The sequence below is a fragment of the Armigeres subalbatus genome, chromosome 1 (assembly GCF_024139115.2).
Source record: "Armigeres subalbatus isolate Guangzhou_Male chromosome 1, GZ_Asu_2, whole genome shotgun sequence".
Classification (NCBI taxonomy): domain Eukaryota; kingdom Metazoa; phylum Arthropoda; class Insecta; order Diptera; family Culicidae; genus Armigeres; species Armigeres subalbatus.
Genome location: NC_085139.1, coordinates 91,592,833 through 91,606,146, shown reverse-complemented (window position 1 = coordinate 91,606,146; position 13,314 = coordinate 91,592,833).

Sequence of the window (13,314 nt, the reverse complement as noted above, 5' to 3'; positions counted from 1 at the left end):
CGGTTAAAGTTAAAGTTAAAGTTAAGTTAAAGTTAAGTTAAAGTTAAGTTAAGGATTAAGTTAAATTGAAGTTAAGTTGAGATTGAAGTTAGAAGTTAAGTTAAAGTTAAGTTAAAGTTAAGTTAAGGATTAAGTTAAAGTTAAGTTAAAGGATTAGGTTAAGGAAGTTAAGTTAAAGTTAAGTTAAGGATTAAGTTAAAAGTTAAGTTAAAGTTAAAGTTAAAGTTAAAGTTAAAGTTAAAGTTAAAGTTAAAGTTAAAGTTAAAGTTAGAGTTAAAGTTAAAGTTAAAGTTAAAGTTAAAGTTAAAGTTAAAGTTAAAGTTAAAGTTAAAGTTAAAGTTAAAGTTAAAGTTAAGTTAAAGTTAAGTTAAGTTAAGTTAAAGATTAAGTTAAAGTTAAGTTAAAGTTAAGTTAAAGTTAAGTTAAAGGAGTTAAGTTAAAGTTAAAGTTAAGTTAGAGTTAAGTTAGAGTTAAGTTAAAAGTTAAGTTAAAGTTAAGTTAAAGGATTAAAGTTAAAGTTAAGTTAAAGTTAAGTTAAGTTAAGTTAAGTTAAGTTAAAAGTTAGAGTTAAAGGTTAAAGTTAAAGTTAAGTTAAAGTTAAGTTAAAGTTAGTAAGATTAAAGTTAAGTTAAAGGTTAAGTTAAAGTTAAGTTAAAGAAGTTAAGTTAAAAGTTAAGTTAAAGTTAAGTTAAAGGATTAAGTTAAAGAGTTAAAGTTAAAGTTAAGAGTTAAAGAGTTAAGTTAAAGTTGAAGTTAATGTTAAGTTAAAGTTAAGTTAAAGTTAAGTTAAAGTTAAGTTAAAGTTAAGTTAAAAAGGATTGAAGTTAAAATTTAGAAGTTAAAGTTAAAGTTAAAGTTAAAGTTAAAGTTAAAGTTAAAGTTAAAGTTAAAGTTAAAGTTAAAGTTAAAGTTAAAGTTAAAGTTAAAGTTAAGTTAAAGTTAAAGTTAAAGTTAAGTTAAGGATAAGTTAAGAAGTTAAGAGTTAAGTTAAAGTTAGAAGTTAAGAAGTTAAGTTAAAGTTAGTTAAAGGTTAGTTAAGTTAAAGTTAAAGTTAAAGTTAAAGTTAAAGTTAAAGTTAAAGTTAAAGTTAAAGTTAAAGTTAAAGTTAAAGTTAAAGTTAAAGTTAAAGTTAAAGTTAAAGTTAAAGTTAAAGTTAAAGTTAAAGTTAAAGTTAAAGTTAAGTTAAAGTTAAGTTAAAGTTAAGTTAAGTTAAAGTTAAGTTAAAGTTAAGTTAAAGTTAAGTTAAAGTTAAGTTAAAGTTAAGTTAAAGTTAAGTTAAAGTTAAGTTAAAGTTAAGTTAAAGTTAAGTTAAAGTTAAGTTAAAGTTAAGTTAAAGTTAAGTTAAAGTTAAGTTGAAGTGCAAATCTTGTATGTCCGTGCCAACCTTGGGTGCATAAGTGCGCCAGCAAGTTTATTGACATGACTGGAAAACAGCGATGCGCGCTTCAATATCTGTTTAATCTTTATCAACTGTAAACTGACAACCATTACAATAATTTCTATTGCTCCCATTTACAATCGCCATTTAAAAATTGCGAACAAAACAGACAATCAATCTGTCATCGAAACAGATTGGCGTGGTGGCGACAATCATCGACGAAATTGATTATCATTGTTTTGGAAATTAGATAATTATGCTGTAGAAGGCGAATCTTGAATGAGCGTAACAAGATATTTCTAGATATGGCTCTTATCTTGAACGTCACAGTTGGTACTGGGAATACAGTTTTGTTTGAGCAGCGGACGCTAATACGCTAATGAGATATCTAATTGTTTATTTTCTCAACTATATTTGCAAGCCGGAGCCGAGAGGTTGTTTATCTTTTTGCCTTTCCCGTACAACAACGTTTTATTACTGTTTTGTGTACTTTACAATCCGCTGTCGAAAGCCTATTCTCATTGAGGCAATTCAGGCCACTGTAGCAGACTTTGCTTTTGTCCATGCTGTAATCACATCTTGCTTAACTTTTCAAAAGGACCTAAGTAACATTTTTTTCATGAATTAATTTGAGTACTGCAATCAAATGCTTTTATATTAGTCTGTTGATTACAATGTTCAAATCAATTCATGAAAAAAAATATTGCTTGGGTCCTTTTGAAAAGTTAAGCGAGACATCATTGGTGAAACTAGCCACCCTATAACCAGAGACCGGCGGAGTGAAAAACTGTCGAAATGGCAACGTATGAAAATGCATGAAATCGTGACAATGATACTGGCAGCACTTGAACTTTTTGCTTGCTTCTTATGGAAGCAAAAAGTAAACAAGTTGAAATGGAACCGCTTTTGACGGTTCGATTGGAAACAAGATGGCGTCTTCGCCGATCTCTTATTCTAGTATTTCTAGGTGAAACTATATTTGCACTAAAATTAATAGGCCCATTTTGTTACTATATTAGAATAACTAAAGAAATACAAGATTCCTACAAAAAAAATAACTGTAGCAGACCAGCAATCGACAGCACGTGTCGGTACTCTGCACACACGTATCCATTATCTCGGTCTAATGTTCCCGGTTTTAAAGGTATCTCAATAGGAACTGATAACATTGATTCTTCTGAGCTATTATTTTGGCAACTTAAACACCAATTAAAAACTTTAAACCCAAAACCAAAAAAATCTACAACGTTTTGTTACCTTAATCAAACAGTTTTTTAAATTACTTTTTTACATATTTTCAAAACCTGCATTTCTATTGGTCATAAACTATTATTGCATCCAGGCGAGACTGGTGGATGATTGGTAATCGTGCCTGCCTTTCATTCCAGTTTATCTGTGATCAAACTCGGGCCGACTGAGTTCTTCTAAGAGACAAAATTCCTCTTCATACCTTGCCTCGGAGAGGAAGTATAGCCGTAGATGCCGGCACATGCTGATGGGTACGTTATGAGGGTCTCCTTTCTGAAAATCATCTGTTCGACGTCTCTGATTGTCACTCGTCAGCAAATAGACCGACAGAAAATAAACACAGATAAAAAATCATGATGCGATAACAATACTTTTCGTGCAGTAACAGAATTCGTTTACTTTGCTCGGTTTTATTGTTCAATAAGTATAATTGGCTTCAGTCTTTGCATGGCTGTAATATAATGGAGATAATAAAGAGCCGAATAAAAATATGATGAATTGGCGGTATGCTTTACCAGGAAAAACATTAGGCGACGATGACGAGGCTGAGAGAGGTGTGTAGGCTAGGTGAGGCTAGTGGTTTTGGTACCTTTCTCGTGCAGAAAAAATACCAAAAATATAAAAATTAGTTTTTTTATCGCGTTTTGGGCTTAAAAAATAGTAGGTATTTTGCTCATAACTTCTGATCCCATAGTTCGATCTGGCTAATTTTCAATGGCAGACAATGGGACAGGATATTTCGAAAAAAAAGTTCCTACAATTTCGTCTACACAATTTGCAGACATACACACACATACAGACATCACCTCATTTCTGAGCTGAGTCAATTGGTATACAACACTATGGGTCTCCGGGCCCCCTATGTAAAATTTGTTTTTGGAGTGATCATAAAACTATGTTGTTCCAGAAAGGCAAAACGTATAAGTTTGTTCACAGGCGAATATTTTTTGTAGATTTGACAAACTTCAAAGATCGAATAGGGTAACTGTACCAGTTTTGGCCATGTTCCTAATTTGGCCAGTTTCTCGCATAAATCTGAAAATAAAGCAATTTCCGAAAGTTTTATTGGCTGTAACAGGAGATATATCCCTTACGCTTCTTCGGTGTGGAAACTGATCGATAGTTTTTGGAAAATATGCATTATTCAGGGTTGGCCAAATTAGGCACTAAGGTGGCCAAAACCGGTACATTTTCCCTAATAAATCTGAAAATCTTCCGCACGAATTACTAAACTGCATTTTTTTGTAGGGATATGTGGCAGGACCATCATCATCATCGAAGCTTACTCGCCTTTCAAATATCCAAAAACACGTGAAAACCGCATTGAAGTAGTTTTTACGCAATTTTAGGGTCACCCGCTTTTTCACGCGGATCTTGGGACTTACGCAGTACGCTTCTCTCAAACCGACACGCGCTAGCGCGCGTTGCGACAATAATTCAACAATTCTCGGGTACTTATTCAAAAGGACGTATGTGATTTTGTATACAAAGATTCAAACGTCGATTTATCCAATCTGATGGCAGTCCCACGCAAACCAACCCCACCAACAGGTAGCCGAAGGCTTCCCCTATCTGTCTGTGGTGATGGTTTGCGTGGGAGTGCTATCAGATTGGACAAATCGACGTTTGAATCTTTGTTTACAAAATCACATACGTCCTTCTGAATAAGTACCCGAGAATTATTGTTCAGTTGGCTGGGATTCTGAGAAACGGCACCGAAAATGCTTTTTCAACCTAATTTGTGATACCTTTATCGTAAAACGAAAACGAAAATTAATTCAAATCAATTTAAATATGATCATATTTGTCGGATTTGAATCGGATCACAGAAAACATAATGAAAACTAATAAGCGCGTACAAAATAAAAAATGGATTGGATTTAGATTGGATTTGGATTTGGATTGGATTTGGATTGGATTTGGATTGGATTTGGATTTGGATTGGATTTGGATTGGATTTGGATTGGATTTGGATTGGATTTGGATTGGATTGGTTGGGATTGGTTGGATTGGTTTGGATTGGTTTGGATTGGTTTGGATTGGAATTGGATTGGATTTGGATTGGTTTGGATTGGTTTGGTTGGTTTGGATTGGTTTGGTTTGGTTGGGATTGGTTTGGTTGGTTTGGATTGGTTTGGATTGGTTTGGTTGGATTGGATTGGTTTGGATTGGTTTGGATTTGGTTTGGATTGGTTGGTTGGATTGGTTCTGTTTGGATTGGTTTGGTTGGTTTGGTGGATTGGTTTGGTTGGGATTGGTTTGGATTGGTTTGGATTGGTTTGGATTGGTTTGGTTGGTTTGGGATTGGTTTGGGATTGGTTTGGATTGGTTTGGATTGGTTTGGTTGGTTTGGATTGGTTTGGTTGGTTTGGATTGGTTTGGATTGGTTTGGTTGGTTTGGTTGGTTTGGATTGGTTTGGATTGGTTTGGATTGGTTTGGATTGGTTTGGATTGGTTTGGATTGGATTTGGATTGGTTTGATTGGTTTGGATTGGTTGGGTTGGTTTGGATTGGTTTGGATTGGTTTGGATTGGTTTGGATTGGTTTGGGTTGGTTTGGATTGGTTTGGATTGGTTGGTTTGGTTGGTTTGGATTGGTTTGGATTGGATTTGGTTGGTTTGGTTTGGATTGGTTTGGTTGGTTTGGATTGGGTTTGGATTGGTTTGGATTGGTTTGGATTGGTTTGGATTGGTTTGGATTGGTTTGGTTGGTTTGGATTGGTTTGGGATTGGTTTGGATTGATTTGGATTGGTTTGGATTGGTTTGGATTGGTTTGGATTGGTTTGGATTGGTTTGGATTGGTTTGGTTGGATTTGGTTGGTTTGGATTGGTTTGGATTGGTTTGGATTGGTTTGGTTGGTTTGGTTGGTTTGGATTGGTTTGGTTGGTTTGGATTGGTTTGGATTGGTTTGGATTGGTTTGGATTGGTTTGGATTGGTTTGGATTGGATTTGGTTTGGTTGGTTTGGTTGGTTTGGATTGGATTTGATTGGTTTGGATTGGTTTGGATAGTTTTGGTTTGGATTGGTTTGGATTGGTTTGGATTGGTTGGGATTGATTTGGATTGGTTTGGATTGGTTTGGGATTGGTTTGGATTGGTTTGGATTGGTTTGGTTGGTTTGGATTGGATTGGTTTGGATTGGTTTGGATTGGATTTGGTTGGTTTGGATTGGTTTGGATTGGTTTGGATTGGTTTGGATTGGTTTGGTTGGTTTGGATTGGTTTGGATTGGTTTGGATTGGATTTGGATTGGTTTGGATTGGTTTGGATTGGTTTGGGATTGGTTTGGATTGGATTTGGATTGGTTTGGATTGGGTTTGGATTGGTTTGGATTGGTTTGGATTGGTTTGGATTGGTTTGGATTGGTTTGGATTGGTTTGGATTGGTTGGTTGGATTGGTTGGTTGGATTGGTTTGGGTTGGTTTGGATTGGTTTGGTTGGTTTGGATTGGTTGGATTGGTTTGGATTGGATTTGGTTTTGGTTTGGATTGGTTTGGATTTGGGTTTGGATTGGTTTGGTTTGGATTTGGATTTGGGTTGGCTTTGGATTGGTTTTGGATTGGATTTGGATTGGTTGGGATTTGGTTGGTTTGGATTGGTTTGGTTTGGATTGGTTCTGGATTGGTTTGGATTGGATCTGGACTGGATCTGACCGGATCTGGATCTGGATCTGGATCTGATCTTGACTTGACTCGATCTGACTCTGACTTGGACTGGATCTGACTTGATCTGGATCTGGACTTGACCGATCGGATCGACTTAGACTGACCTGACTGACTTCGACTTGGATCTGACTTGGACTTAGACTGGATCTGGACTGACTTGACTGGATCTTGACTGACTTGACTGGACCTGGACTGGATCTGGACTGACCTGATCTGGACTGGATCTGGATCTGACCTGGACTCGACTGGACTTGGACTCTGGATCTGGATGGACTTGGACCGATTCGACTGGACCTGACTGGATCTGACTGGATCTGGACTGACCTGGACTGGACTTGGACTGGATCTGGACTGGATCTGGACTGGACTGACTGACTTGATCAACTCTGACTGCCTGACTTGACTGATCTGGATTGACCTGATTGATCGGACTGGATCTGGATTCGACTCCACCGACCTTGACTGGAATTGACTGGATCTTGGACTGGATCTGATCGATCTTGACCTGATTCGACTGGATCGACTGGATCTGGACTGGATCTGACTGGATTTGATCTCGACGGACTTGGATCTGGACTGAACCTGACTGACCTGATCGATCTGGACTGGTATCTGGACTGAACTCTGGATTCGATCTTGGACCGGACCTCGACTGATTGACTGGATCTGACCGACTTGACTCGATCTGACTGGATCTGGACTGGACTCTGGACTGACCTGACTGGATCTGACTGGACTGATCTGGACTGATCTGGACTGGACCTGACTGGATTGACTGGACCTGGATCTTGGACTGGATTCTGGACTGGATCTGGACTGACCTGACTGGATCTGGACTTCGATCTGACTCGGATCGACTGGATTCTGACTGACCTGATCGACTTGACTGGATCTGACCTGTGGACTGGATCTGGACTTGATCTGGACTGGATCTTGACTGGATCTGACTGATCGATCTGGATTGGACTGGATTCTGGACTCGACTTGGACTGACCTGACTGATCTGACTTCGATCTTGACTGATCTGACTGACTTGGACTGACCTGGACTGGATCGACTGATCGACTGGATTTGACTGACGGACTGATCTGATCGACTTGACTTCGACCTGACTCGATCTTGACTGGATCTGACCTGACTGGACTTGACTGGATCGACTGGATCAGATCGGACTGGATCGATCGACTCCTTGACTGGATCGGGACTGATCTGATTGACTTGACTGGATCCGGATTGATCTGATTGACCTGGATCGACTCCTGATCTGACTGGATTCTGGACTGGATTGACTGACTTGACTGACTTGACTGATCTTGGACTGGATCGGACTTTGGATCACCTGACTGGACTTGGATCGATCTGATCGATCTGGATCGACTTGACTCGATCGACTGGATCTGATCGATCTTGACTGGATCTGATCGACTTGATCGGACTGGATCTGGACTGACTTGGACTGACCTGGACTGGACTCTGACTGGACTCTGGACTCGATCTGGACTGGATTTGACCTGACTGGACTTTGACCTGACTGACTGGACTGGATTCTGACTGGATCGACTTGGACGGATTCTTAATTGATCTGGACTCGACTTGACTGACTTTGACGGATCGATCTTGACTGGATTTGGACTGGATTTGACTGGACGGATCGATCTGACTGGATCTGATCGACCTGACCTGGACCTGACTCGATCTGACTCTGGACTGGACTGATCTGGACTGGATCTGATCTGGATCTGACTGGATCTGGATCGATCTGGACTGACTCTGGACTGATCGGACTTGACTCTGGACTGATTGATCGATCTGACCGACTTGGACTGGATTTGACTGGATCTGGACTGACTTGGACTGGATCTGACTGATTTGACTGATCGATTGACTTGGACTGGATTTGGACTGATCTGGACTGGATTTGACTGATTTGGACTGATATGGATTGATTTGGATTGGATCTTGGACTGATTGATTGATCTGACTGATCGATTGACTGGATCTGACCGGATTTGGATCTGACTGGACTGATTTGGATTGATTTGATTGATTTGGATTGATTTGGATTGATTTGGATTGGATTTGATTGGATCTTGACCGATTGGATTTGGATTGATTTTGATTGGATTTGATTGGATCTGGATTGATTTGGATTGGATTTGACTGATTGACTTGGATTGATTTGACTCCGATTGATTTGATTGACCCACCGCCGATTTGGATTGATCGGGACTGGATTTGATTGATTTGGACTGGATTTGATTGATTTGATTGATTTGATTGGATTTGGATTGATTTGGATTGAATTTGGATTGGATTTGGATTGATTTGACCTGGATTTGGACTGGATTTGATTGATTTGATTGGATTTGGATTGATTTGATTGATTTGGATTGATTTGGATTGATTTGGATTGGATTTGGACTGGATTTGGATTGGATTTGGATTGGATTTGGATTGGATTTGACCGATTGATTTGGATTGATTTGGATTGATCTGGATTGGATTTGGATTAGATTTGATTGGATTCTGATTGATTCTGATTGGATTTGGATTGATTCCGATTGATTTGGATTGGATTTGGATTGATTTGGATTGATTTGGATTGATTTGGATTGATTTGGGATTGATTTGGATTGGATTTGGATTGGATTTCTGATTCGATTTGATTGATCTTGGACCTGGATCTGGACTGATCTGGATTGACCTGATTCTGGATTGGATCGACCTGACTGATTCTGGATCGATCTGGATTGATCTGGATTGAACTTGACTGATTGATTGGATCTGGATTGATTGATTTGATTGGATTCGACTCTGGATTGATCTGGACTGGAATTTGATTGATTTGGATTGATTTGGATCGATTCTGATTGATTGGACTGGATCTGGACTTAGGATCTTGGGATCGGATCTGGACTGGATTTGACTGGATCGACTGACTTGGATTGGTTTGACCGACTGGATTGGATCAGACTGGACTTGATTTGGACTGGATTTGACTGGATCTTGACCACCTGACTGATTGGGATTGACTTGACTGACTGGATTGGATTTGGACTCGACGGACTGACCTGACTGGACTTGGACTGGATTGGACCGATTTGGACTGGATCTTGGATTGGATTTGGATTCAATTTGGACTGACCTGACCGGATCGGACTGACTGACTGACTCGACTGATTGGAATTGGATCTGACTGATTGATTGACCGATCTGACTGATCAATTTCGACTTGACTTGATTTGGATTGACCGGATTGGACTTTGGATTGACGATTGAACGGGATGACTCGATTGACTCCTGGACCGGCTCGGATCGACCTGACCGATCTGACCGGATTCTGGATTGGATTTGGACCGGACTTGACTGGAATCGATTGATCGATCTGATTTGGATCGACTGGACTTGACTGATTGATCTTGGGACTGATTTGACTGATCTTGATTGAATCCTGGACTGGATCTTGATTGATTGACCTTGGATTCTGGACTGGATTTGGACCGACTCTGGATTGACTTGACCGATCTGACTCGACTTGGACTGGATTCGACGGATCTGGACTCGATTTGACCGACTGACCTTGACTGGATCTGGATCGATCTGACCGATTCTGGACTCGATCTGACCGATCTTGATTGATCTGGATCGATCTGACCGGATCTTGGGACTGACTGATTGGATCTGACTTCGATCTGGATTGACTTGATCGGATCTGACCGGGATCTGACCGATCTGACTCGATCTTGGACTGACTTGGACTGGATTTGACTGGACGGACTGGATCTGGATCGATCGACTGATTTGACTGATTCTGACTTCGACTGGATTGACTGATTCGACTGATTCGACTGGATCTTGACTTGACTTGACTGACTTGGATTGGATTTGGATTGGATTTGACTGGATTTGGATTGATCGACTGATCGATTTGATTTGACTGATCGATTGACTTTGATTGACTTGATTGATTGGATTGATTTGATTGGATCTTGATTGATTTGGATTGATTTGGATTGATTTGGACTGGATTTGACTGATTGATCGACTCTGGACTGATTTGGACTGATTTGGATCGACCTGGACGAACGGACTGGATCGACTGATTTGGATTGACGGATTGATTGGATTGATTGATTGGATTTGGATTGACGGATTGGATTTGGATTGATTTGGATTGGATTTGGATTGATTTGGATTGGATTTGATTGGATTCTTGGATTGATTTGATTGGATTTGATTGATTGGATTGATTTGATTGATTTGATTGATTTGGATTGATTCGACTTGATTTGGATTTGGATTTTGATTGGATTTTGGATTGATTTGGGATTGATTTGGATTGGATTTGGATTTTGATTGGATTTGGATTGGATTCTGGTTGGATTTGGATGTGATTTGGATTGATTTGATTGATTGATTGATTTGATTGATTTGGATTTGATTTCGATTGGATTTGATTGATTTGATTGGATTTGGATTGGATTTGGATTGATTTGGATTGATTTGATTGGATTTGATTGATTTGATTGATTTGGATTGGATTTTGGATTGATTTGGATTGATTTGGATTGGATTTGGATTGATTTGGATTGGATTTGGATTGATTTGGATTGATTTGATTGATTTGGATTGATTTGGATTGGATTTGGATTGATTTGATTGGATTTGGATTGATTTGATTGGATTTGGATTGGATTTGGATTGGATTTGGATTGGATTTGGATTGGATTTGGATTGGATTTGGATTGGATTTGGATTGGATTTGGATTGATTATCCACTCCGAGTGGAAATTAATTATGTACTATGTCTGAAACTCTATTTGGGGTCCTTTCACAAATTACGTAACGCTGTAGGGGGAGGGAGGGGTCAAGCTGAGTGTTACGATCCATACAAAAAATAAACCTTTCATACAAAAAGTGTTACGAGGTAGGGTGGGTGCAAAAATCACCAAATTCTAAGCGTTACGTAATTTTAGAAAGAACCCTTTGTACAAATGCAATAAACATTTGAAAAGATTTAGTTAGAAAAATGTATTGAGGGTAATCCACTTACCTTCGGTGGGGGTTCGATCCCACGAAACCAGTACGCTAGACAGGTCCTTTCGCTGCTAAGCTACGAAGGACCTCCGTCGTCCTCCGCAGCTTAGAAGGCTACTGATGAGATCAAATTTATAATGCCAGGCACATAGCCGAACACTCGCAATCTATTTGTTTTGAAAATAAGTCGTCAAGTCAAGTACGAGACAATCCCGAGCAGGAGAAATTAACTCAATAATACCTCATTCTGTTATTGATACCATACTCTGTTATGTACTAGTACTGTTTGCTATTGAAAATTGGCGCGATCGGACATTGCCTTTCGGAGTTATTGAAAAAAAAACAGTTTAATCCACCTATGGCAGCATGCTTTTCTCTGTATTTTGGCCCTAATCTCCGGAGCCCATTGGTCCGATCTGGCCATTTTTTCAAATAGGAAAAAAATTGAAACAGAATTCTTGCGTCAAATGCAACTTCAAGGTAAGCAAATCGGTTAAAGATAAGAGCGTGAAAAATGAGTGAGTTGTTTTGTAAAAAATGTATAAAATTGTATTTTGTCCATACTTTCCGGAACCCATAGTCCGATCTGGCCACTTTGATAGGAAACAAGGAAAAATGTGAACAAAAGGAATCATTCACGGAAGAGGAATGATCGTTGCGAGATAAGCACGAAAAGAAAATGCAAGACTTTGAAAAGGAGACATAATGAATTATGAGCATAAAGAAAACGTAGAGCTAACAGAAGAAAATTTTCGAGGAATAATGATTTAGTAAAAACAGGATAAAATTCGACAAGAATAAAAGCAAGACTGTGAAAATGGATCAAAACACTTCCGTTCAGTTACGTATTGCTAATCGGCCGCACCTATACTGCAATCGTCGATGGACCGACGGTTGTCACTATAAAGGAACGTAAATCGCACAACAACAGTGCCCAACAATGATTCAATTACTGTTCTTTCATAGCAAAGTGCCAATAGGTCAGAGATGATGGAAAACGTAGCTAATATTCCTACAGATGTTCTAGGTTCTCCAAACCATTCTGGAGTTTAGACGGTGGCCAATCTACCAGATCATTTCCATTTCGTACAAAAACGATGGCTACTCATCATGTCCAAACAGGCCGCAAGAGTACTCCGGAGCTCAGACTAATTGACCTGTCAAGTCAGCGGTTCTCAACGTTTTTCTAGATAGGTACCCCTTCAAACTTTTGCATTGATTGAGGTACCTCTTGAAAGTAGGCTCCAAGTCTCTTGAAAGAATAATTCGAGCCCTTCCAAAGGAGGCTTCGAGCCTCTTGAAAGGAGCTTCTGAATCTCTTGAAAGTAGGCTTCGCAGCTCTTGATAAGAGGCTTAGCCTCTTGTGAAAGGCTTTCGAGTCTCTTGAATGGCGGCTTTTGAGTCACTCAAAGGAGGCTTCCTTTGCATCTTGAAAGGGTGTTTCTGAGCCTATTTAAAGAAGAATTCAGAGCTTCTTGAGAGGAGGCTTCGAGGTTTTTGAAAGAAGGCTTTCGAGCCTTATGAAATGAGCTTCCAGCATTTTGAAAGAAGGCTTCTGTTCCTCTTAAAGGAGCTTACGCCTCTGAAAGAAGCTCCTGAATCTCTTGAAAATATGCTTCCGCACCTCTTGATAAAGGCTTCTGAACCTCTTGTAGAGGCTTTCGAGCAACTTAAACGTTGGCTTTTGGCTACTTAAAAGAAGGCTTCCTTTGCATCTTTAAAGGGTTGCCGAACCTCTTGAAGGTATGCTTTCACCTCTTGAAGAAGTCGAGCCTCTTGAAGGAGGCTTGATTCACTTGAAAGTAGGCTTAGACTACAAAACCTTTTGAAAAACTTTCTGTCCCATTAAAAGGGGCTTATCTTGAGGAGGCTTCAGCCTCTTGAAGGAGGATTCAGCCTCTTGAAAGGAGCTTCCGAGGCCTCATGAAAGGGAGGCTTCCAGGCCTCTTGAAGGAGTCTTCCAGAGCCTCTTGAAGAGTCTTCCAGC